The sequence below is a fragment of the Oryctolagus cuniculus genome, chromosome 3, assembly GCF_964237555.1.
Source record: "Oryctolagus cuniculus chromosome 3, mOryCun1.1, whole genome shotgun sequence".
In the NCBI taxonomy this organism is placed as follows: domain Eukaryota; kingdom Metazoa; phylum Chordata; class Mammalia; order Lagomorpha; family Leporidae; genus Oryctolagus; species Oryctolagus cuniculus.
This window is the reverse complement of record NC_091434.1, coordinates 109481235-109507178: the sequence shown is the minus strand read 5'-3', so window position 1 is coordinate 109507178 and position 25944 is coordinate 109481235. Positions and strand designations below refer to the sequence as shown.

At 48.0% G+C, this 25944-nt stretch overlaps 1 protein-coding gene across 2 annotated transcripts in view; it reads left to right on the top strand.

The window, feature by feature from the left end:
• Positions 1-10916: 10916 nt before the first annotated feature.
• The window catches only part of MGAT5 (alpha-1,6-mannosylglycoprotein 6-beta-N-acetylglucosaminyltransferase), a 369059-nt gene continuing 354031 nt past the window's right edge, over positions 10917-25944 (top strand). For both annotated transcript variants that reach the window (XM_051849614.2, XM_051849612.2), the window contains exon 1: positions 10917-11313. The gene's annotated coding sequence lies outside the window, so the exon portion shown is untranslated. The remainder of the gene's footprint in view (positions 11314-25944) is intronic.

Here is a 25944-nt window from a genome sequence, read left to right as displayed (position 1 = left end):
TAGTAAATCAGAAGAAAGAGTTGATATGCAGTATCTGAAGTTTTTCTTTGTAGGTATTCAGAATTTTAAGGTCTTTGGAAGTCTGTCTCAGCGAACACACTTTCTCTTAATTTAATCTTCCACTGGTGATGTAACAATGAAGGTGGTCCTTCTGTTTTAAATCACCACCTTCCCCATTTTTTTTTCCTGTGGATCAGAAAAATTTTGCTTCAAGCAAGACGAAATTTTCTTGGGAAAATTTTTATAAATTTTTATAAAACACTAAAAGATGAAGTCTGATACATACACTGTAAAATGAAGGGTTTGTGTGTGCACATGTTTGTATTTAAATTCATTAGACTCTAGGTATTCTGAACAGCTGAATAGACATCGGTAATTTTCTATTAGGCCTGAAAGTTATTGTATAAATAAAAAGGTTGTATTGTTGCATAACAAACCACCTTGAAGTCATTGGCATTCAACAAAAAGTGTTTACTCATCACGTAGTTAAGGGTTAACTGCAAGAACTACTGGCTCTTAACTGGGTTTATTCTATTGTAATATTTAATTTTCTGAAAGGCAGAGAGACAGAAGGAGAGAGATCTGTCATAGAGTGGTTCACTGCCCAAATAGCTTCAATAGCTGGGGTTGGGCCAGGCTGAAGCCAGAAGGCAGAAGCCAAGACCTCTACCTGGGCCTTCCACATGTGTGGCAGAGACCTAACTACTTGAGTCATCACTTGCTGTTTCCAAAGGCCACATCAGCAGGAAGCTGGAATCAGAGCAGAGCCAGGACTCAAACTCAAACCCTCCAGCATGAGATGAGGGCCTCCCAACTGGTGTCTTTTCTGCTGTACCAGACACCTGCCCCTGGGTTTGCTCTTCCATTTGGGTTGCAGGTGGGGACTCCACTCTGAGCTGGGGTTGGTTGGAGCTGTTCTCTTCTCCCTATAACTCTCATCCCACTCATGGCACCAGTGTAGACTTAGATCGATGGGGGCATCCCTTCCCATGCAGTTGACAATATTCCTAGAGAACAGGAAGCAACTTGAAAAAACCCTTGAGAACATCATATTGCCTCTGTAAAATAGCTGAAGCAAGACACAGGGCCAAGGTCAGAGTCCAGGGGAGGGGAAGATACCACACTCACAGAACAAGGGCAATGCACAATTTCATGACAAAGGTCACTGTTCCAAGGAGGGAGGTGAAGATTTGGGGGGTGTAGTAGGCTGAACAATGTATTCCAATGTATCCATACCCTCATGTCTGGAGCCTGTAATTACTACAGGGTCTTTGCAGGTGAGATTAAATTAAGGATCTTGAGATGGGGAGATTATCCTGGGTTTGCCTATAGGTACAACTCCATTGCAAGGATTCTTATAAGGGGGAAGCAGGATACCAGAGTTGGAAGAAGCACAGTGGATGATGGAAACATAAGGGATATGCACAAGGTGATGTGATGTGGGGCCAGAAGCCAAGGAATGTGGACTACATCTCAAACCTGGAAAAGGCAGTGAAACAGAATCTCCTAAGGAGGCTTCAGGAACAAACACAGCTCTTCCAACACCTTGATCTCACATTTCTGACCCCCAGAACTTTAGGGCAGCAAATTTACTATTTTAAGTTACTAAGTTTGTGGTAATTTGTTATAGTGGCAATAGAAAATCAGCTCAGATTGGTGTCAGGAAGTAGGGTGCTGCGGTAACACACACCCAGAAATGTGGAAGTGGCTCTGGAACCCTGTCACAGGCAGATGCTGGAAGAAGTGTGAGGAACATGAGAGCGACAGCCTAGATTGCCTTGGACAGACTATTAGTGGGAATCTGGATGTTAAAGACTGTTGGTGCGAGTTTAAGAGGAAATAAGAAACACATTATTGAAAACTGGAGGAAACCAGATCCTGGTACGCAGTAGCAGGAGGATTGGCTGAATTGTGCTCTGTATTTATGTGGAAAGAAAAAACTTGTAGGCAATGTGCTTGGATATTTAGTTGAGGAGGGTTCCAAGCGAAGCGTTGAAGCTACAACCTGCTGTATTCTTTATTGCTTAGCATAAGTGTGAGAAGAAAGAACTAAATTAAGGAAAGGACTGTTCAGCAAAATGAACCAGGACATCAGGATTTTGGAAACACTCAGCCTTTCCAGATTGCAAAGGGGGATAAAATTGGGAGATTTTCTGCCAGGCAAATGCACTCTGGAGAGAAAGCCAAGGATGTGGCAGGACAGTCTTTTGTTAATGCCTGAGAAGAAACAAAATATCAGACTTCTGGCACACAGAGGACTCTTTAAAGAGATTAAACATGTGACTGCTGGATTTGCTCAGCCAGCTCACGGGACAACGCAGTAGAGAGCTGTAGAAGAGTCTTTTTCAAATGGATTTTTAAAAAGACTTCTTTATTTACTTGTTTGAAAGGCAGAATTATATATATATATAGAGAGAGGATCTTCCATCTCTTGGTTCACTTCTCCAAACAACTGCAATGGCCAGGGCTGGGCCAGTCTGAAGCCAGGATGTCAGAACTCCATCTGGGTCTCCTACATGGGTGGCAGGGCCAAGCACTTGAGCCATCTTCTGCTACTTTAACAGGTGCATTAGCAGGGAACTGCATCAGAAGTGGAGCAGCAGGACTTAAACCAGTTTTCATACAGGATACCAGCACTGTAAGTGGCTGTTCACAACCCCAGCCCCCAGAGAGGCCTCTTATCTAATGAAGTTGATCCCTGTGACATACGCAGAAGATCCACAAGTCTTTTTTTAAAAGGTTTTTATTTAATGAATACAAATTTTCATGTGTACAGCTTTTAGGAATATAGTGTTTCTTCCTCCCATTCCTACTCTCCCACCCCGACTCCCATCCCACCTCCCACTCCCTTTCCCATTCTATTTTACATTAAGATTAGTTTTTAATTGACTTTATATAAAGAAGACCAACTCTATACTAAGTAGAGATTTCAACTATTTACAGACATACAAAGTATAAAGTACAGTTTTAAGACAAGTTTTACCATTAATTCTCATAGTACAACTCATTAAGGACAGAGGTCCAACATGGGGAGCAAGTGCATAGTGACTCCTGTTGTTGATTTAACAACTGACACTCTTATTTATGACGTCAGTGATCACCTGAGGCTCTCGACATGAGCTGCCAAGGCTATGAAAGCCTTTTGAGTTCACAAACTCTTTCAGTTTTTAGACAGGGCCAGATGCAAATTGGAAGTTCTCTCCTCCCTTCAAAGAAAAGTACATCCTTCTTTGATGGCCCCTTCTTTCCACTTGGGTCTCACTCACAGAGATCCTTCATGCAGAACCATTTTTGCCACTATGTCTTGGCTTTCCATGCCTGAAATACTCTCGTGGTGTTTTCAGTCAGGGCTTAAGGCTGATTCTGAGGTCAGAGTGCTGTTTAGGGTGTTTGTCATTCTATGAGTCTGCTGTGTGGACTGCTTCCCATGTTGGAACTTTCTCTCCCTTGTAATTCTATCTATTGTAATTACCAGGCACTTGGTCTTATTTATGTGATCTCTTTGACTTATGGTCCTACCTATATAATCAATTCCATACTTAATATGATGACTTTATCACATAAGATGGGATTAGTGCCACCCAGCTAGAAGGGGTTTGGAGTCCTGTGGCAAGTTTTTAGCTTAACCCTTAGGGGTAAGTCTGTGGGGAATGTGTGCTGGTCTGTACAGCTCCCCCCTCTCTCATTCTTATTCTTATATTTAACTGGGATCTATTTTCAGTTGACTTAATGCATCTGTGATTAATTCCATGTTAAGTAAGGAGTTCAGCCAATGGTATTAAGTAGAGAAAAAAAGAATAAAAATATAAATAAAACAAAATAATAAACTGTTCCTCAACAGTCAAGACAAGGGCTATTCAAGTAATTGCTTCTCATGGTGTCTGTTTCACTACTACAAGTTTCCTTTTAGTTGTCACAGATCAGAGAGAACATATGATATTTGTCCCTTTGGGACTAGCTTATTTCACTAAGTATGATATTTTCCAAATTCATCCATTTAGCTGTAAATGATTGGATTTTGTTTTGTTTAATCTCTGTGTAGTATTCCATAGAGTACATATCCCATAGTTTCTTTATCCAGTCTTCCATTGATGGGCATGTAGGTTGAATTGAGCTGCAATAAACATGATGGTTATATTTTATTTGCCAATTTAATTTCCCTTGGGTAAATTCTGAGGAGTGGGATGGCTGGGTCGTATGGTAGGTCTATATTCAGATTTCTGAGGCATCTCTAAACTGTCTTTGTAGTGGCTTTACCAGTTTACATTCCCACCAACAGTGTAGATTAGTGTGCCTTTTCCCCACATCCCCGCCAGCATCTGTTGTGTGTTGATTTCTGTATGAGAGCCATTCTAACTGGAGTGAGGGGAAACTTCATTGTGGTTTTGATTTGCATTTCCTTGATGATCCACAAATCTTGATGATGTTATACTGGCAGAGACACTACCAGCTTAAATGAAAACAGACAAGACAAAACTTCAAAAGACTGTATGACTTCCAAAATTCTACAGGCAGAAAAAGGGTTGATGAAATTAGTTAGATGAAAACATGTGCTACTCCTTGTTAAAATGAAATATGACAGGGCCGGCATTGTGGTGTAGGTGGTAAAGCCACTGCCTGCAGTGCCGGCATCCCATAGGGGCAAGGTTCGAGTCCCGGCTGCTCCTCTTCCAATCCAGCTCCCTGCTGATGGCCTGGGAAAGCAGTAGAAGATGGTCCAAGTCCTTGGGCCCCTGCACCCATGTGGGAGACCAGGAAGAAGCTCCTGGCTCCTGGCTTCAGATTGGCCCAGCTCCAGCTATTGCAGCCATTTGGGGAGTGAACCAGTGGATGGAAGACCTCTCTCTCTCTCTCTTTCTCTCTCTGCCTCTGCCTCTCTGTAACTCTGCCTTTCAAATAGATAAATATCTTTAAAAATGAAGTATGAGTTAGAGGGTGGAGTATCCATTTCAAAGAGTGGAGCTGAGAGCCACGGAGCCTTGAGATGGAGTTTTCACAGCTAGATTTCCAAATTGCTGGAGATTAGGGACTCCTAATCTTGAGTCTTAGAGCCAGATGACTTATCCTCTAGTTTCATGGATCCACAGAGGGAGAGGAATTTTGCTGCAAGGTAGATAATACCCAGAGTTTCACCCATTCTTGATTTAGATGAAGTGATTTGGGGCTTTGGAACTGATAACATTCAGAGAGAATTTGGACTTTGAATTGGTACCCTGATAGGTTGAGACCTGGGGGATGTTGGGAAAAACTGAATGTACTTTGATGTGAAATGGGTGTGAATCATTGAGCTGCAGAGGGTCTGTGGTAGGCTGAACAGTGATTGCCCAAAAGGTGTTCACAGCTGAATTCCTGCAACTGTGAACATTATTGTATGTCCCGGAAAGGACTGTGTGGCTTTGGTTGTTAAAGATTTCGATATAGAGAGATTATCCTGGGTTTTCTTGGTCTGCCCGAAATAGAATCACAAGGATCTGTACAGCTGAACACCAAGTAGGCGGAAATGATGCGATGGCAGAGCAGAGCTTGGAGTGAGGCATTCAGGAGACGAGGAGGCCACTAGGAGAGAAGAGGCGAGGAACCAGAAGGAACCACCTCACACTGATTCCAGCCCCTAAGACTCATTCCTGACTTTCGACCTAATATTTTGATAGTGAATTTGTATAATTTAAACTCTGACATTTGAGACAATTTGTCACAACAGCAATTTGGAAGCTAACATAGGGCTAGTAATACAATCTGTAGGAATAAATCTGCTCCCTGGTTTTTACATGGACTGTTGTTTTAAACATGATCATTATTTTTAAACTATTTGCTAGTATTTCAAGACCTGCAGTTTGCAAAGCTTTAATATTCTCACATGTGATTTGATCTCATTGTTGGAACCAGCTTGCCTTCCGGAAAGAAACATCTTCACCTTAAAAAATGAAAGCCAGTCAGTGATAGCATGAAAAATACAGAAATGTTCTATAGAAGCAGTTGAAAAAGTCAAAAAGTTAAAGTGGTGCGTGATGAGGCAGTAATTATTACTGTGGGGGTGTTGGGAGTCCCTAAACGAAATCTCGTAGCTCCGAGTGACCCCTGCTTCCCCCTTCAGTTTTACTGGAGAAGATCCAGGAAGTGTGCATTGTGAACATAGAAACAGTGGGGAAGGAGAAAGGAGGAGAGAAAGATCTAGGGATTGGTGCAGATGCAGCTGTGTTGTGTGACCAAGGTGGAGGGGAGGGGAAAGGGGATTTTTCAACAATGTATCACTAAACATTCTTTTTTTAAAAAAAGATTTATTTATTTGAAAGTCAGAGTTACAGAGAGAGAGAGGAGATGCAGAGACAGAGAGAAAGAGGTCTTCCATGCGATGGTTCACTCCCCAATTGGCCACAATGGCTGGAACTGCGCCGATTTGAAGCAAGGAGCCAGGAGCTTCTTCCCGGTCTCCCATGTGGGTTCAGGAGCCCAAGGATTTGGACCATCTTCCCCTGCTTTCCCAGGCCATAGCAGAGAGCTAGATGGGAAGTGGAGCAGCTGGGTCTCAAACCAGTGCCCATATGGGATGCCAACCTGGCCCCCTGAGGAAAACCACAGCAGTGCTCTTCAACAATACTGGCATTCCCCTAACTGGAGGACTTCTTAGGGCTGCAGCTAGTGTGTCTTCTTCTCAGGAAACATGTTTTGGGGTGGACAAGTGCATCACGCTTGAGAAATCTCTTTGAATATTAATTCTTGAACACCTCCCACTGCATAATACCAATGTATTTCTGGCATCTCACCTTCATCAGAAATTTCACACAGACTCAAACACAGAAGACTGGCATCTAATTGGAATCGCATCTCTATCATTTACAGGATACACGAGGAAAATTGAACTTCTTTGTGCCTCAGTTTCATCTTTTATGAAAGAGGGAGGTAACACATAACTCACAGGTTGTGTATTGGGATTGACTACCTGAATGTATGAAAGTACTCCATAAGAATTTTACGTGTGCCGGCTACCACTGTTATTTATACCAGACCCCAAGAGCCCCGATTGCAGCAGCCAATCAAGTAGACGATGAATACAACACCCAACTTCGCAAGTGAGCACGCTGAGTCTGGAATCCTTGGTGACCCCTCCACAGCCTGATGGAAAGCCACATTCTCCCTTCCTTGGTATAGCGCTCTCAGGATCTCTCTCCAGATGTGTTTCTGAGCTTTGCCTCTACACATTAGGAGGACACTACAAGTCCTGTGGTGGGTAAGTTTTTTCCTCCAGAATTTGCCTTTCAGTTATCTTTAGAGGCATGATGGGATTGCACTCTCTGCAGGAGACAAATGAGGGAGGTTTTGCCCTCAGGTATGAGGTTTCAAGGCGACGCCTCAGCCCAGGTCATTACCGCATCTCAGTCAAGGCAGCAGGCACCTCATGATTATCTGCACTTGGCAAAGAAGCCAGCAGTAGGCTCTGAGGGTGTGGAACACATTAAGACATCTGAATCTCCCATGTTTCTCCATTCACCCCTCGGGGTTCTACTCTGTTCTGTTTTACGCAATGCTCTGGGTTTGAAAGTGGTCAGGCCATGCATTCAAGTGACTTTAAAATTTGGTAATCAGCCTTTGTTTTGAGTTTTCGCCCATCTGGACTTTCCTCTGCTAACAATTAGAAGCTTTCTTGTTGTTGTTTGTTTTCCTGTTTGTGTCAGAAGTCATAGAAAACCCTGAACTATATGTACTTTGAGTTGAGGATTTGGGAATTTGAATTTGTTAACCTCTTTCTTTAAGCTGTCCAGTTCCATGAAAACAAGAACCTTATTCCTGCAGTCCCTACCTCCTTCAGCTGCCAACTGGGCTCCCAAAAGCTTGATATCAATGGCACTTTATTCCAGGCCAATACAATTGATAATATATTTTTGCCACCTAATGCCTGTAAATTGCCCGCATCAGAAACCTAGAAGCAGCAAGGCTGTCAATCCTCAGCCTTAATCAGACTAGATAACCCATCTCTGATGTCTTTTGCTTCCCTAGGGTTTATACATCTATTTTTTAAAGAAGATTTATTTATTTTATTCAAAAGGTAGAGCATTGGGGGTGGGGGGAGGGAGGAGAGAGAGAGAAAGAGAGAGAGAGAGTCTTCCAACTGCTGGTTCACTCTCACATGGTTGCATCAGCCATGGCTGAGCCAGGCCAAAGCCAGGAGCCAGGAGCTTCATCCAGGTCTCCCATATAGGTGCTGGGGCCCAGGGACTTTGGCCATCCTCCACTGCTTTCCCAGGCACATTAGCAGGGAGCTGGATCAGAAGTGGAGCAGCTGGGACTCAAACTGACACCCGTATGGGATGCCAGCATCACAGGTCCAGTTTTACCTGTTATTCCACAGCACCGACCCCTATATATCATACCTTACATAGCTCCTTTAGAGTAGTGGCTGCTCGGATCTAACACTCCCCCCCTGGTTGTGCAGCACGAGGTGGGAGAAAGATGCTGGGCTTTGGAGTAAGAGGAACTTTGGAATCTTATCAACAGTCCCTACTGGTAGGTGTATGATTTGGCTTGTCTGATTCTTCACTGCTCCTTCTATAAAAATGGGTATGGTAAAGTCTGCTGCCCTGTAAGATTTCTGACAGCTGAGGATCTAAGTGGCCAACACTTTCAGGCTCATCTGATGTGTGAATTGTAATGAGGGTAATTACAATTCACATAGAGCCTAGTAAGAGATGCCAGGAAACAATGGCCTTGATTGTGTGGCTCGAGTTGTGTTTTCATGTGTCTAATTGAGTGATTATCTGAAGTGTGGTACACGGAACAAATACATGGACAGAAGTGGAGCAATACAGTTAAGAGCCAACTTAGCCATCCCAACAGACACTGTGGCGTTGTCATGAAATCATCCCCCACATCTTCCTTCTTTTAACCTAAGCTCCATTCTGCATTGGTAGTGGAAATGCTAGAAAGGATGAGATGTCCCCCATGGACACATGACCGTGGCCATCAGCTGCCAGGGGTGTTGAAACTCCAGCCTGTTATTTGCTTCCTCTTCAGTTTGTAACGCACTCTCTTGAGAGAACATGATGGGATACATAACTCCATCCAGGAGAGCACCTGTGTGTTCAGTGTTATTTAGCAATGATTGTAAGTCACAATCTTAACTGTGGGAAAACCAATCAAGGTGGACTTGATTTCTCTCAAAGGCGTTGCAAGTATATTATTTATGTAAGTTATTGGAGTATATACTACTAATATAGAAAATGCATGTATTTTCATATACACGTGAATTTGTATCTTTATACTGTATATTTAATGTACACACACACTTTTCATCAAAATGTTCTGAAATAACCATCTGCAGCATGCTCTGAAGTGGCGGATCCATAAAGTTGGAATGAGTGATGTTTTTCAGAAGTCTTTGGACAGCCAGGTGGTACAATTATTAACCCCCCCATGAGATCTTGGCTTCCAAGTGAGTCTGTTTTGATCGGAGCCTGTAGGATCCAGCTACAGCACAGAGAGTCCTGGCCACCAGATGTCACCATTCTTCTGTTTCCCTCCCGGCGCCTGAAGCGAGCTTGAGACATTTTCTTCCAAGGGACTGAGAGAAATACGTGCCTTGAAATATTCCTGGGATTTCACCCAATGGCCTCAGGAGGAGGAATCCTCTCGTCTCTGCAGATTTGCTTGTGGGTTTGGCCCCACCTGGACAGTTCCCGAGAGCTGAGTCCTCCAGGCTCAGGTCCTTGGAGGCGCTTTTGATCAGAAAGTGTCAGAGCCACTTCTTTGAGGCTGAAGTTAAATGCAAGACTTCCCTGAATCTCCTTAGCCATCAGTGTGTTCTTGGGAGCTCATTTACAATGAGAGAGAGAGAGAGAAAGAGAGAGAGAGAGAGAGAGAGACTAAGTCATTTCTAAGGTCTAAAAACTCCCTCGCTCCTCTGTTATTACATGCTTTTGCAGGAGTGAGTGAGCATCAGGGTGGCGTGATCGAAATCTCAGAATGAAGACCCCCCAGAGGACAGTAAATGAAGGTGGTGAGATCCAGGGAAACCTGGACATAAACCCTTATGTTGTGACTGGAGGTAAGACTGGTTACAGCATGCCAGGAGCTTGCTGGGGCTACCGCCCTTGCTATTTCCACCCTTGGGTAAGGCACCAGCCCACTCTCCCTGTAGACAGGTGTTACTTAACAGGGATCTATAATGCTTACCAATGTAAATGTATGGCATCGCCCTGGACTTGGTTGGATTTAATATTTCATGTCTGTCAATGTTCTTTGTAGTGCCTTTAGGGCATGAGATGTGTTTTTATTTCTTTTTGAGCTTCAAACAATGTAAGCGTTCAGCTAGCAAGTCCAGAGGGTTCATGAAACCTGGAGTTGAGGGAGGGACAGAGAAAGACAAACGGGATTTATTCACTGGACGCCTACTATGTGCTACGTCTTGCTGAATACTTTAATACTTTTCATTTTCGCAGTAACCTCAAGAAGCAGCATTTATTACACCCATACTTAGAAACTGAATTAACATGGGTAAATGGCTTGCTCAAGGTCACAAAAACCAAGTAGCAGGAACTCGCATGGTTTTATATAACCCGTACTACACAGGAGGTGCACTGAGCCTCGGGGCGTTGCTCGCACCCCTCGATGGCTGAGCCCACAGTCTCACTGGGCTTCCCTGGTGGGAAGCCTCGGGTCCCAGGAGGCTTGGACTGCGCCGCTCTGGAGGATGCATGGTCACAGCAGCACTTGCACTTCCCAGGACCTTGCTGGAATGCTGGGTTCGGCCGCGATCGGACTGTCTAGCTCGCTGGCGTCTCCCCTTGGGCTGCAGAATCGGGAGGCTGAAGGTACTCGGCGACAGGGTTGAGAGTTTGCAGACGGCCCCTGAGAAGCTGGCGCGCTCCGAATTGGCTGAGCGCTCTGCCGGGGAGGGCGGGGAGTTTGCCCAACGTCCCTGGCCGGAATCCCTGCCTCCGAGAGCTGCGAGCTCAGAAGCCAGAGAAGTTGGAGAGGTCGAGTAGGGGAGGCTTGGGAGAAATTGCGGACAGAATCCCCCCAGCCCTAGTCCTCAGAGCCCCGGAGGAGCTACCGCGCGGCGCCCGGGCCGAGTGTGGACGCGCTGCGCGCGGCCCCGCCAGGGCTGGGAGTTTGCAGACCGTCCCTGCCGCGGCCCGCTCCGCGGCGGCCCTGCGGCTCCCGCGGCGGCGGCGGCGGCCCCGGGCGCGATCCAGCCCAGGTAGCCGCGCCGCAGGCTCGGGGCCCCGCGACCCCGCGCCCCGCCGCGCCTCCGGCCCCGCGGGCACGGCGGCCGGCGGGCGCTCGTGGCTGCTGCTGCTGCTGCCGCCCAGCGAGGAGGTAAGAGCTGCTGGATCGGGGCGATCGCGTCGGAGGCTCTCCATCCCGGCCGGGAGATGCACGCAGAGGGGACCGCGGGGGACGCGGGCGGGCGGACAGAGCCCGCACCCCGGGCTGCGCGGCCGAGAGCTTCCGCCCACCACCCCTCCGCCGTCTGCGTATGTGCCCTGGCCGCGGCCGCCCTGAAGGACCCGGGAGTGCAGCCGAGGGTGCATCTCGGGGCGCCCACCTGCCTGGGGCAGCCCATCCCGAAGGGAGGCTGGAGTCCCCCCCAGGCCCTATGACTAGGGCGCTTCTGGGCTTTTCAAGGGGGCTGTCCAGAGGCGGCTCCGGCTGAGCCAGCTGGATGCGAGCGGCCGGAGGTGGCAGGTGGGCTTTGGGGTCCTGGAGGAGCGGGTTGGGGTCACGTTGCTGGCGGCCCGGTCGGAGGAGGGGGTCCCCGGGACCTGCGTGCGCAAGGCGGGCTGGGCCCTGGGCCAGTGGGAAGAAGAAGAAAGGCTGGCTGCGGTGCCCCGGAGAGGAGAGATGCGGCGGGCGGGTGCTGCGGGCCGGGGAATCGCCGAGGTCCCGGGGCGCCCCCGGCCCCTCTGCGACTGCCCTCGGGATCGCTACCCCGCGGGCGCGTGAGACAAGGCTGCGGGAGCGCAGAGCCCACACCCGCGCACATACTCCGGGAGAGCATGCTCAGTGCGGCCTTTCAACTTCCTGCCGAGTCGCCAGCCGCCCCGGCCCCCGCCTGGCCCCGCTGCTCGCAAAGTTGGGGGTGGGGGTGCGCGGGTGACGGGCGCTGCGCCCGCTGGTCGCCGCTCGGCGCCTCCGGCCCCTGCCCTGCCTTTGCCTGGTCTGAGCGCTCTCCCCGCTGCCGCCCCCGCGGCTGGGCATGGGGGCGTGGATGTCATTCTGGGCTCCCCAGGGCCCGGTGGCCAGAGGCCTGGCGGCACTGCCGTTGGCAGGGTGCCCCCGCTCGCGGTGCTCCCGCTGCGCGCACGGCCGCTGCTGGGCTAGTAGACTGGTGGAAGGGGGTGTGTGAGCCCGGGGACGTTGGCGCGCACACTCTGGCTGTCACACACAAAGCCCTGGTTTCCTAGCCACGGCGCCGAGAGGGAAGGGGTGGCGCTTGCCTTGTGCAGCGGCGTTTCGAGCGCCCACTGGGTGCTGGGTGTCCCGGGGCTGCGGGAATCAGGCGATGCGTATGGTTTCCGGAGATGCTGGAGTTGAGGTCCCGGGTCTGGCGCTATATGGCCCTGCCCAGGGCGGTCCCCACTGTCTGCTGCCCTCTTCACCTGCTCTGGCCGCCCTGGTAGGGAAGGCTGGATGCCCCTGGGACCTTTAGGTCGAGGAGAGGCAAGCAGGTTTTTGTGGGGCCGATGAGGGATGGCAACATTGCACCTGTGCACACCCAGATCCAGGAGATGCGGAAGGGGAGCGGGTGCCTTGAACTGAACTGCCCCCGTTCATTGCCAAGATCTGAGCCGCTAGGTTGGGTTTACACTGAAAGACTCCCTGTGGTGGCCAACGACGCTGGGTCAGAAAAAATTTCTGATCTGAGATCATCACAGGACGCCCTTGAACTGGGCGCCGTCAGGGTTAGGGCAAAGCTTCCCTTCAGAGAGGCCTCATTTTCTCCAGTTTAAAACTTCATGCCTGCGCAGTCCACCGGAAGTGGAGAGACCCTGGAAATCCAGCGGGTCCTCTTAACTCAGCTTCAGGACTGGAACGAGAGGAGAGGACGTTATTGTGCTTGGTACCTGATGGTGGCCGAGCTGAGGACCTGGGCATAGGGTCCGGGCTTTTTCTTTCCCTTCCTCCTTTGTTCCAGCTGCCTTCCTTGCTTTGGGATGCCTGTGACTGGAATCTCCAGGAGCAAGGAGTCTGCAGTCCCAGGCTGGAGCTCTCCAGGATTTGCCCCTAACCCCAGCGGCGCACACTCAGTGTTAGGCAAACTGCAATGCCAGGTGGGCTGGGGCCTCTACCAGGGGCATCTGTGTGCTGCAGCCGCTGTCACCAAGCAGCTCGTGGGCTTTCTGATCTTCAAAGCAGTGTGCTTTCAAGTGCTTTGTGCTTGGACCTGTGACTCCTGCAGTCGTTTAAATATAGCTGCACATCGCGTACATTTTTATAAAACGGCGTGTGCATATGCATGTGCATATGCAGTGTTCTTGGGTGGAATCTGGAAGCTGGAAGAGACCTCAGGAGATCATAGGAATTCATATTCTCTCTCTTCCCATTCAGTTTTCTCAGTTTAAAAATAACCAACCAGCCTTCTGCCCAGCTGGCCTCCAAAAGCATTGAAATGCCAGAGTCCCCCGTGACTGTGGCTACTCCCCTGAGCAGTGTGGCTGCTTAGCGTTCGTTCTGGATGCCACTCTGATATGTGACATGACTTTCCCTGATGCTCCCCGGGTCTTGGAATCTAAGTCAATGCAGAGCCAGGCAGGGCTCCTTTAGGCAGGGGATGAGTGGCGACCAGTGTCTGGAAAATTACAAAGGGTAGTCATGAGTAAGATCAGGGCTGCAGAGTTCATGCCCTCTGTCACGCTGTGGGCATTGCAGCCGATCCTTGCTCTGCTTTCCCACACCTCTCCAGAAGGTTCCAAGGGACTCATTTGCCTCCCTCGTCCTTATGCATGCCTGCCTCCTTGCTGTAGGTAGGGTGGAGGCTGGGGGTGGCATCCTGTTTCAGTGCTGTTGGGGCAGCTCCCAGGGAACCCTATGCTGGGCTTTGTCTGTGGGGTGCGCTATGGGGAATGTGAACATTTGGGGAAGGCTCCTGGTGTCAGGTGAACAGCTGGTGGCTAGTTTTGACTGGTGATCCAGACTTGAAGTTCTTTAAAAATGGAGGAGATACTTTTATATCTGACGGGGGTGGTGTTTGCTGTGTGTGTGACGGTTGAGAAGTTTGGGTGAGAAATAAATAAGCATTTGGAACTTGTCAGTGCAGGTTTTACCAGACTGCCTTTAAAGTTAATAGTTGCTTTGAAGTATAGAGCCTCGTTCTTAATTGCCAGAAGATGGCTCTACTTTAAATAAATTTCTGTTTGAAATTGAGTGTCTCCCCCAACCCATAAAGCTACCCAGAGTTTCTAATCCAAGTCCCGTCTCTGAACAGGCTTTGTATACCGTGTCGATATCAACAGCTGAAGTGTGGCATGACTGCAACCCTGGCTGCAGCGTGCTTATGCGCGCTCATCCAATGTCTGCCTTTGCACCGTGCCCTGGCTGGAGCTGGGGACAGAGATATCCCTCTTTTAAATTTCCTTCTCACTTTTAATTCAGCTGACCTTCTCTTTCGGTGTGTTAATGCAAACTAATAGCTCTTGGAAAGCTGACAGAGTGGCTCCCAGGAGCCTTAGTACCACAACCATGTTCTCAGTGCAGGAGTTGTGACTTGAGCTGTGTGTTTGCCCATCTGGGCTGTGTTCATCTTTATTTTTTTACTCCACAGTTAAATGCATCCTTCTTTGATTTCATGAATGGCCTGGAAGACTCTGTGTGTGTGTGTGTGTGTGTGTGTAAGGGAGGGGTTCAAAGAGTCCCTTTACTTCTTCCAAATCCCACAGCTCTGTGGTCTGAACACAGAACCTTCTGGAAGGAGACTAGGGCTTTCCTCTTGGGCTGTTTGTCCAGTCTCAGAAATCTGGACAAGCAGGGGTATTAGTTGTGGTGACAGGGTTTGGTGGGGACAGCTGTCCTTGTCACCCTCACTGCCAGGTCTGTGCTAATGCCGGCTGGACGTTGGCCCCTAGGGGTGCTAAGGAGTCTTTCTGTAAGCAGCTACCTGTGAACGCCAGTGAGGTATGCTGCAACGTGCTTTGTTACTAGTGGAGGTTAAGTACTGGTTGCCAGTAGATTTGCCTTTAACTTGCCAGCCCTTCCAGGTGGCCCTAGGGTGAGAACAAGCTTGTTTATGGGCATCCCTCTGCGATTTCTGCGGCTGGCCCTTGAAGGAGCCAGGCCGCCCACCCGCTGCTGTGAGAACTGCCCAGTGGTACGGTTCTGGGCACAGACTGCTTGTAAGTCCTGTTGCTGGTCAAAAGCTTTTCTTCCCATATCCCATCCACAAAAGTCCAACTCTGCTTGTTTGGGGGGGGGGGCGTTCCTTGGTGTCTCGGACCCTCCAGGGGAGTGTGCCAGGCTGGTGCTCATCAGAGCGTGTATGTCTTGGGGGAAACACTGAGAACATCAACGTACAGAGAATGAAAAACTTCCTCTATCCTTGACACGATGTCACATGTTTCTGTGTCATCTCATTTCATCCCTACTGAAACACTGAACCAGATACTGTTCTTCTCAGTTTATACACAGGGAGACTGTAACATGAGGTCATGAAATCTGGCCAAGGTCACGAACAGCTAGCAGGTGGTAGGGTGAGGGTTTGAATTTAGGTGGTTTGAATCCAGTGCCCACGTTAGCATGTCCTGTGCTAGCCAGCACCTTCTTTCCAAGCCGGCAGTTGGGAGATGCCCTCCAGGTCCCTTGTCTATGTAAGTAAGGTCATGGAGCTACTGAGAGGGAAAAGGACTTGCTCTTGGTCTCACCAGCAGGTGGCAATGACAAATCAGGGCCTTAATTCCCACCCCTGATGCCATCGGAGCAATCCATCAACAACTGATAGCAGATATGCGTCTACTTTACAGAGATGGTCTCAGAAGGAGATGTGCAGTGATTTGGCGTCTGTACCCCTTGGCGCCCTCAGTGGGCTCACCCCCAGCTGCACCATGGAATGAGCTGGGCAGGGGGCTTGGTGTGGCCAACTTCTGTCCCCATCCTAGGATCAGTGAACCTAAGCCACTTATGTCCATTTAAGTGAGGTGTTTCGTCCTCACGTCACCCTTCAAGTTTAACATGTTAAGGTTGTAGTCTGGGCTGGATCTGACATTTCATTCTTATGAATTCTGTGGGTCTTAGGGTGCGTGGCCCCACTCAGCATAGATTTCCGTTCTGTAGGAGTGCAGGGTGGGTCAGGGGGACTTGACAGGAGTCTCAGGGCTGTCCCTTAGCAGTCAATAAAGGGCGCCTCTGTGGACCTTCCCAAAGGGTCTGTGCAGTCCTAGAAAGACAGCTGACCCCTGAGATCGCCAGACTCCCTCGACTGTTCCTGCTGGGCATTCCAGCGAGCCCTATTTCTGCTCCTTTTATTCCGTTATATGCCCAGGATTGCAAGAGGCACCCCAGTGCTCTCTCCTACACCTCATCCTGGGGTTTTCTGGTTAATAAATTCTCTAGCTGCTCCAGGAGTTTAAAGTATAGACTTTGTTAGGGCTCATGCAGAAGACAAGTTCATTTATAGAGGAAAAAAGCAAATAAAGGACACAGTAATTCAGGCTGTAGGACCATGCTGGGTTTCAGTTCTTAGGCTGGGAAAGAATGGAGGCGCTGACTGAGCTCCAAAGATCTATTCCGTCCTACTGTTGGATCTTGTATCTGTTGGAAAAGGCGTGTAGAATAAAGAAATAAAATAAAGTTTGTTCAGTGAATTAAAAAAATAAAAAGGTTGAGGAAACATCCCAGTTGTTTTTGGCCTTGTCGATAAACCCTTTGTAGCAGGTAACTAAAATGCGTGCCTAGGAACCGGCCCATTAGTCTCACTCTTTGGGGATGTCTCACTTGGTGTGTTTAGAAGGGAAAAGCCTGGGTTTCTTTAACTTTCAGTCTCTAAATAACCCGCTTTCCTGATGTGAGCCTGTTTTTTTCCCCCTCCTGGGAAATTGAGATTCGAAGGGTAGAAGGTGACCAGGCTCACCTGGCTCTGTGGTTACCTGGCTCAGCACCCTGGGGAGCTCAGCGAGGTGTTTACACTGCTCCGTGCCAGGCCCCATTCTGTTTACTACGAGGCTTCTCTCTCCAGTTCTGCTTCCTGATGGAGCCCCTACGTTGCAAAAATAGGGGAGTTTGCTATCAATCTCCTCGCAGCTGCTTTTTTTTTTTTTTGAAAGCCATCTGTTATTTTCAACTCCGATTTTTTTTAATTTACTAGTGTTCATGCTGATGAATTTTCTAAATGACCAATTCTTTTCTCATATACATCTTGCTAGCAATGCCGCCGCCTCGTGCTAAGTGTGATGCCTCTGTTTTCCTGTGCCACCTTTCTTAGGATTTGTTTCATGGACTTCCTTCATCACCTCTGCTGTGATTCTGTAGAGCAACCCCAGGTGGGGCTGTGATGCCCTCCGTCCCCCACCCCTCCCCCTCTCCCCCAGGAACCTTTTTCCCAGGGTGTCCCCAGCCCTGAGTAAGATCTTTGCAAACACAGCCTCTGGCGCCAGTGTCTACCTGGGTTGCCTCCTCTCTCTAACAGAGTTCTAGCTGCCATTAACCAAGAGTGGCACATTCTCCCCCTCTGCCTCTGTTTGATTTCAAACTGTAAATCGAGTGTCCCTTAACCCAAAATACATGCACCCAGAAGTGTTGTAGGCATGGAAATTTAGGGAAATATTTGCAGTGAGCATCTTGGGGGATAGGACCCAATTCTAAACACAGAATTCACTTCTCTTATTGGATGCCTTAAACATAGAGCCTCATGGTAATTCTATAATATCTTTAGGGTACCTGTATTCAGGTGTGGCATCTTCCACTTACCATGTCGGTGCTCCAACACATGTCAGATTTTAGGGTGTTTCGGACTTAGGTTAGGGGTGTTCACCTTGTATTAGGTTTGCCTGACTAAAGATGAGATTGTCACATGAGCACTCTTCCCTGGGTGTGATGTCATATGTACACATGTAACTCTCTTGGGCAAATGAGATTAACCTTCTTCTACAGGGTCACTATTCCCTGTTTCCTTATTTGCATTTCTAGTGCCCAGAGAGCACCAGCTAGGGGAATTGTTTTCCCCTTAGTTTGTTCTAAAAACAAACAAACAAAAAAAACCAAACTCTGGCCCCCAAAAATGCTCAGCAAGGAATATGGAGCTGTCCAGCAGGCAGAGAGTGCAAGCTGCCTGCCTGGCACAGAGCCCAGCACACTGTAGTCATGAGACTAGCTGGGCAGGGTGGACAGTGAGTGACCTTGGACTCCAGCTGGTGAGGCCGCTCTGCAGCTGGCTGGCTGTCTTCACATGGGCTACCTCTGTGCTCTGGGATTCCAGTTTCTCCTCTGACAACCCATCACTTAGCTTCTCCTACACTTGGGGATTCTGCTGGTGTTGATGCTCCACTGGGCTCAGCACACCCATTCTCTCCAGCTTTGTTCATTGACCCTTAAGAATATTCTTAGATGTGTTCCTCACTTTGAGGTCCTATTTGGTCACTGTGCTTTATTAGAATTCTCTTTTTGAAAACCAACTGGTAGGCTTAGGTAGATATATTTGCCCTCATGGGTCCATGAAGTTCAACACACTGGGATTCAGTGTGTCCACACACTACCATGCTTGTTACTTTATTGTCATCTAAAAAAAAAAGTAGGAATGATCAGAATTGTAGCGGATGAGGAGCAGCCATCAGTTAAATGAAGTCTCCTGAGAAAGCTCTGGGGGAAGGATTTTGTTAATGTGGCTTCCCGTGGTACTTGTGTGCCTGGGCTATATGTAGGGGGATTCTTGAAGATACTATGGATGATTTTATTGTCCTTTTCCATAAGCTGCAATAAAGTGTAGTTCCCATCATAATAAGTTGCTTTGTCTACCTTTCTGCCTTTTGTCTAACTGCCCTTCTGACCAGCTGCCCATTGGGATGCCATGCCTTCCCCGTATTCTCCAAGGGCCAGAGTTACTTCATCACAGTACAGTGGCTTCAAGAGACACTTTTCTGTTTCTCTGCTACCAGCCTTGAGCGGGAGTTGTACAATGTGACATCACCCTTCTATTTCTGTTGTAGCAAATAACCCCCAAGGAGTAGCTTAGGCTATACACATTTTGGTTTTTGATTCTGTGGGTGGTGAGTGGCTCACATGGGTCTCCTTGGCTAAGGTCGGGGGAAGCTCTAGGGGAGAGTCTGTTTCTTCTTTTCCAGCCCTTGGAGCAGGGGTGGGGAGCATTCTGCCTGCGGGCTGTATAAGACCTGTGGAATCACAGGTGTGGCCCTGCCAAGGCAACCACAGGCCCGGAATTCAGTGAATCCACAGCAGAATTATTTTTAAGTTGATGATTCTGTATGGCCTGTGAATGATGTTATAAACAGCCAAATGGCCCGTGGCAGAAAAGAACGAGAAAGGTCCTCCACACCTGGGGGCTGCCCACCTACCTGGGCTGATGCCGCCTGCTTTAGTACCAACCACATCAAGCTGAGGCCTTGTCCCGCTGCTGTCACACGGATTCTCCTCCTTCAGCAGGGGAAGTGTTCTGTGCTCCAGGGCTCCATGGGATTAGATTAGACCAACTGGGATAATCCAAGATAATCCCTCAGCTCAAGGTCCTTAATTTAATCACACCTGCCCTGTTTGGTGGCATATTCATAGCTTCCAGGAATTAGGATGTGAACATCTTTCCAGGCCATTTTTCTGCCTCGTACATCTTCAAAATTCTGTGTAAGGAATTGTTTTTTTATTCTTTATGCAAAGGAGCTGGTCTATTTTTGCAGAGGAGTTTTACTGTTACAGGAAATTTACCTGTTTGCTTGTTCCTCCCCTATTTGGCAGCTGCTTGCAGAGCGCATTCATATCTAAATAAAGCTTGCGTTCTCCTAAGTCCACACCTTGAGCTGAGGACTTACATATGTCCCAGCGTATGTCCTTGTCAACAGTGAGATTATTACAGTTAGGAAACCGAGGAGCGAAAGAAACTTGCCCACAGTCACAGAGCCAGAAGTGACAGAGCCTGCGTAGGGATGGAAGCTTGCATTCCTAAAAGCCTGTATCGTTTTCACTCCATGTTTCTGCCCTAATGGAAAAACAGAATGAGCAATGGTAATGGAAAAACTTAAAATAATGCAAAATCTCTCTGCTTCTGCCTAGGTGATGATGAACAGTAAATATCGCCCAGGGAAATTGATTGTAGTAATGACTCCGATTAATGGCCTGCCCGCCTCCACACCCTTTGCTCTGGAACTTTGTTGTTTTTCTTGCTTTTTCCCACTATTCTGCCACCACTGGGGTTGAGCATGTGACTTGCTCTGGCCAGTGGAATGTTAGGAAGTTCCGTGTATAGAGCTTTAAAAATCACCTGTTTGTTTCCCATTGTCGTCTTCTTTTTTTAAAAGATTTACTTATTTATTTGAAAGGCAGAGTTAGAGAGAGAGAGAGAGAGAGAGAGAGAGAGATGGAAGGTGGAGAGAGAGAGAGACAGACAGACAGACAGAAGGTGGGGAGAGAGAGAGAATCTTCCATCTGCTGGTTCATTTCCCAAATGGCCGCAATGGCCGGAGCTGGGCCAGGCCAAAGCCAGGGGCCAGGAGCTTCTTCTAGGTCTCCCACATGGATGCAGGGGCCTAACTACTTGGGCCATCCTCTGCTGCTTTCCCAGGTGCATTAGCAAGGAGATGAATTGGAAGTGGAGCAGCCAGGTCACGAACTGGCACCCATATGGGATGCCAGCATTGCAGATGGCAGCTTAACCAGCTGCACCTCAGGGCCAGTCCCTGTGCTTGCTCTCAAACCCCTCTTGCCACCATGAGAGCATCCCCAGGCTAGCCTCATTCCCCCACAGCTGACCTATCAGCTACTGTCAGTCTCTGAGCATGTCTGGCCTAGGTCTCCAGAACTACTGTGTGACCCGCATAGTCCTGTTTTTTAAGGCACTGAGTCCTAGGCAGATGGGCTCTGAGCAGCTATTCCCGGTGCAGCTCATGCAAGATATCTGGATACATGAGAGGTAATTTTAGTATCCTTGTGAAGATCATTTTGCGTTGTAACAGCTCATTCATGTTCCTTTTAGATGGTGCTTTCCATTCAAGATCTCACCTCTAACACCTGGCCCTTTCCCTCCTCGCTTAACAAACATCAAAGCCTTAAAATTCTTACTAGCTTCACCCAGCAGTAGACTTGTTTTCCACTCACCAACGGTTTATTATCCTCTACTGTGGTGGGATTTGACCCTGCTGGCCAAAGTAAGGGGTTGGGACAGATTATGTGCCTTGCAAAGCCGAAAGTATTTCCTGTCTGCTCCTTGAAGGAAAAGCTCTCCGGCCCTACACTGGGGTGACGTCACCATGTATCAGCTCTCCTGACACCCGTCTTGAAATTGCACTACCAAGCCTGGCAGCTGTGAAAACTGACCCTTCTCCAGTGTCAGGCTCAAACTTCATTTTCTGTTTACTTAGCTCAACAATAACATTTAGGTTGTTTGGGGTGGGCCTTTAGCCTAACCTTGGAGATGCCCTTTGAGATGCCTGTATCCCATATTGGAAGGCCTGGGTTCCAGTCCCAGCTCCACTCTGGATTCTAGGTTCCTGCTAATGCTCACTCTTGGAGGCGACAGAAGATGGCTCTAGTACTTGGGTCCCTGCCACCCACAGGAGAGCTCTGGATAGATCTGGCTCCAGCTTCAACGTGGCCCAGCCCCAGCTATTGTGGACATCTGGGGAGTGAATCAGTGCATGGGAATTCACTCTCTGTCCATCTGTCTCTCAAATAAATGCAATGACAATAAATATTTAAAACATCTTTTCCTATTTAATATCATGCTTGATTGGCTTCTGCAGGAAACTTTAAGCATTTCTAAAGTATTTCACTAGAGGTAGTGTTAAGCCCCCTTTTAATTTAGGTAAGGTTTTCTCATGAAACTAGCTGGGATTGAAATGGACACAAATTCCATGGAAGTGCTACTTATTTATTCATTAGACTCCTGCAGTGCCTTTTTATGTGATATAATGGAGTCCATTAGTGGAAGAGGTAGAGAAACTGCCATCTTGACTTTTTTAAGAACACCTTCCTGGCTGCGGGTCCCCATTACCACATTGCTGAATTCGGGTGGAATTATTTCTGAGCGGAATAACATTTAGAGACACTAAATCTTTTGCAGTTGAAAAGGTTTTTGAAAAAGATTTTTTTTTCCCACTCAGACTTAATTGGGCCTCCAAAGGCCAAATTTCTCCACTTCCTACATTTTCCAAGCCTGTCGGGAAAGGACACCCTTGTTATTTATGTTGAGTGACTCGCAGGATTGATGGGAAAGAGTTGAGGCAGAAAAAGCTTCCAGTGGTGTGGATGCGTCTTCTTAGAATCTGAAAGGTCAAGTGAAGAACGGTCACTGGCCCATGTGGCAGTGAGGTGGAATCAAAATAAATGACCTTGAACTGCAGCGCAAAGAGCCTAGGTAAGAGCTGAGGGATGTCGCCCGAATAGGGTGCGGTCCCAGTGGGTTCCCTGAGCAGTTTTGATGTTGCCACTTGCTTAGTTCAGGTGATGGCGATCACTCTGGGTGGCTGGATGCCTGAAGTTCACAAGCGTTCTTTTCAATCCCGTTGGATGCAGAGGGCGTCTGCTAGCCACCTGCCGCCAGGGTTGGAGGCTCTAGGAACTCCAAGGCCCTTTCTGCACTCCTGTCTGCCACCTGCCTAGCTGCTTGCTTCTCCTGCTCCTTCGCCCCCTTTTCTTGTCCCAAGGTCAGAACTCTGGGTAAGGGTTAGCCACATAACACGGCTACTGTTTCTCTTGAAATGCCAGTTCCACTGGAAGTGTCCCCACAGTGCCCAGTTTGAGCTCAACCAGCAGCAGACAGGGGCTGGGCCCGGGGGGAGGACTGTAGTCCAGGTACAGGTCCTACAGTGCTTTTTGGGGATATGTCAGGAATGTATGTGGGCAGTTTTCATTGTCTGTGATGGAGGGGTGCATAGCATTTGTTGGGTAGGGTCCATGGATACTAAATCCAAAGTCATTCCACTGCCCTATGACTGGACAGTCACAGACAAATAGTGAACCTCGCTCTAACTTACATATAAGCAACTTACTCTTGCAAATTTAATTTAAACCAATTTATTTGAGATAGACAGAGCATGCGCTCTCTTTCATCAGCTCACTGTTCTGGTGCTCTCGGTGTCCTGGCCGAACCTGGGAACTCAATCCAGGTCTCTTACATAAGTGGCAGGAACACAGCTATTGGAGCCATCACTGTGGCCTCCCAGGGTTTGCATTAATAGGAAGCTGAAGTCAAAAGCCAGAGCCAGGCGTTGAACCCAGGTTCTCTGATGGGGAATGTGGCTTCTTTAACTGCTAAGCTAATTGCTTACCCATGTGTATTTTAAATAAGTGTTAGTTTTTCCAGTCAATGGAAAAAGACCTTGCTTTGTTTTGCTGGGAAATTTACCATTTGGAAACATACCACTCAGAAACTCACACCACTCATCACATCACCATGCCAACTGTGCTATTGGAAGACAGTGTACATTTGTAGCTGACCCATTCAAAAAAATTCACATTAAAGTGCAAGCATCTAATGACTCCATTATGCCTTCTAGAGTGTCATTGTCCAATGAATTGCACATTGAAAAATGTTAGATTTGTCATAAGTTATTTTGCTTTTGTTCTCATTTATGTTCTTGGGGCACTCAGGGTACAGTTGGACATTGTGTTGATATTTCAGGTAGTAAAGGGATGTTGGAAGCTTACTACAAGCTGATGGCTTTGGGGCTGATAGAGCTTAGAACACGGCTCTGGGGGAATGCCTTGTGAACTGCAATCAGTCCTCTGTATCCATATGTTCTGCATCCTGAGCTCAGCCAACTTCAGACTGAAGATGTTCAGAGAAAAACTGTCTGTACTTAACTTGTACAGACTCGTTGTTTCTTGTCATTATTCCCTGAACAATACAGTATAACAAGTGTTACAAAGCGTTGACATTGAATTAGGTGTTACAAGTAATCTAGAGATGATTTAAGAATATGTGAGTGTGTGCGGTAAGTTCTGTGGAAATGCTTTTCCATTCTGTACGCAACTTGAGCAGCCTCAGATTTTGGGGGTCTTGCAGCCCATCTCCCAGGGATGCTAAGGGCTGACTGTGCTTTTCCCCAGCCTAAGGGTTTAGCTGAATTCATTCTTTTAACACTAAGCATTTTTTAGAAAGCTAACTGTGGCGCATCCACTGGGTACAGCAGAAAAAAGGAGTTGACATTTAGTCCCAGTCATTCTGCTTCTCTCCCATTCACACTCCTGGGTGGTGGACTCCCCGTAGTGCAGACCTCTCCTCCTCCCCATGTGGTTGATTGCTTTTCCTGGACCCAGGCTCCCCGTGAGTCTCCTTATCATTCTGAGAAAAACCATAGGAGTAAGCGGTTGTCTTAGCCCATTTTGAGTTGCTGTAGCAAAGTGCCTGTGCTGGGTAATGCATAAAGAAAAGAGGTTGTTTGGCTCATGATCTGTTGGCTGGAAGGCCTAACCAGCATGACACAAGTTTCTGGTGAGGGCCCCCTGGCTGCTTGCCAACACGGCAGATGGGATCACTTGGCAAGAGTGGATGGCATTGTGGGAGCACGTGAGAAAGGGTTCTTGTGATGAGAGAGGTAGCAAGAGAGAATGAGCTGAGAAAGTCACACTGGCTTTCTAACAACCTGTTCTTGTGAGAACTAATCCAGTCCCATAAGGCCTGGCTGACTCCTGCAAGCCAGGGTGGGTCTCCCTGGGACCGAATCATCCTCCACCATGGTCCACCTCTGAAAGGTCTCATCGCCTCAACATTAGCACCATGGAGAGCAAGCTCCCAGCTCTGTATCTGTGGGAGACAAACTAATCCAAACTATCACAGTGCAAAAGCAGCTTATCGTCAGTTCTGTAGAACTGTGGCTGCATGGGGACCTGTGAGCTTGTGAGGGCAAATACTACACCTTCATTTTCACCAATGTCTAGCCAAAACATAGCAATCCCTTCACTTCAGAATGTCAACGTCCAATTGCTATAGTATCAGCATTGCTTTTCACTTTGTCACCACTGGGTATCCAATATTTTCCTATCGTGTTATGATTGGCTAACAGTTGAAATATCACTTATCACTAGTTGCCTATTATACCGCTGCTAGAAAGTGATATTTAATACACTAATGAACAAGCGCATCTATTACTGTTTCACAATTGTAAAAATATGTTGCTAACAGAATTTAAATAAAATTGATTTCCTCTGCAAGCCTTGATATTTTTATTTTGTACATAAAAAAATCCTTCTGAGAAGGGGTCCTTGTGGCCCCCTGTTCAGCTCAGAGCTCTGTGGTACAGAAGCCGAGTGGCAGAATGGTAGAATGTTCTGGACACAGCCTGTCCTTCTCCCTCTTCCGCATCAGGTGTTGACCTCCCCGGCCCCTCCCAAGGCTCTCAGCCATGCGTGTGAGTGTATCTCTGGTTGGCTTATATTCTTCTTAGACATGAGAAAAGAACTGACCTCTGCCCATGCTTACTCTCCTGTCACACACAAGGAGGCAGTTTTTCAGAACATTCTTCTAGCAAGACTGTGTGAATCCATACCATGCACATGATGCACTGAAAGCCAAAATTGGGGATGGCACGTGGCACAGTGGTTAAGGCACCATTTGAGATGTCTGCCTTCCACACTGGGGAGCCTGGTTTCAAGCCCTGGCTCAGTCCCAGTTCCAGCTTCCTGCTAATGTGCATCCTGAGAGGTAGCCGGTGATGGCTCAAGTTATTTGGTCTCCATCACCCATGTTGGAGACCTGGATTGAGCCAAGCTCCTGGCTTTGACCTGGCTCAGCCCCAACTGTGGCAGGCTTTTGGGGAATGAACTAGAAGATAGAAGATTTCTCCATCTCTCTTTTTT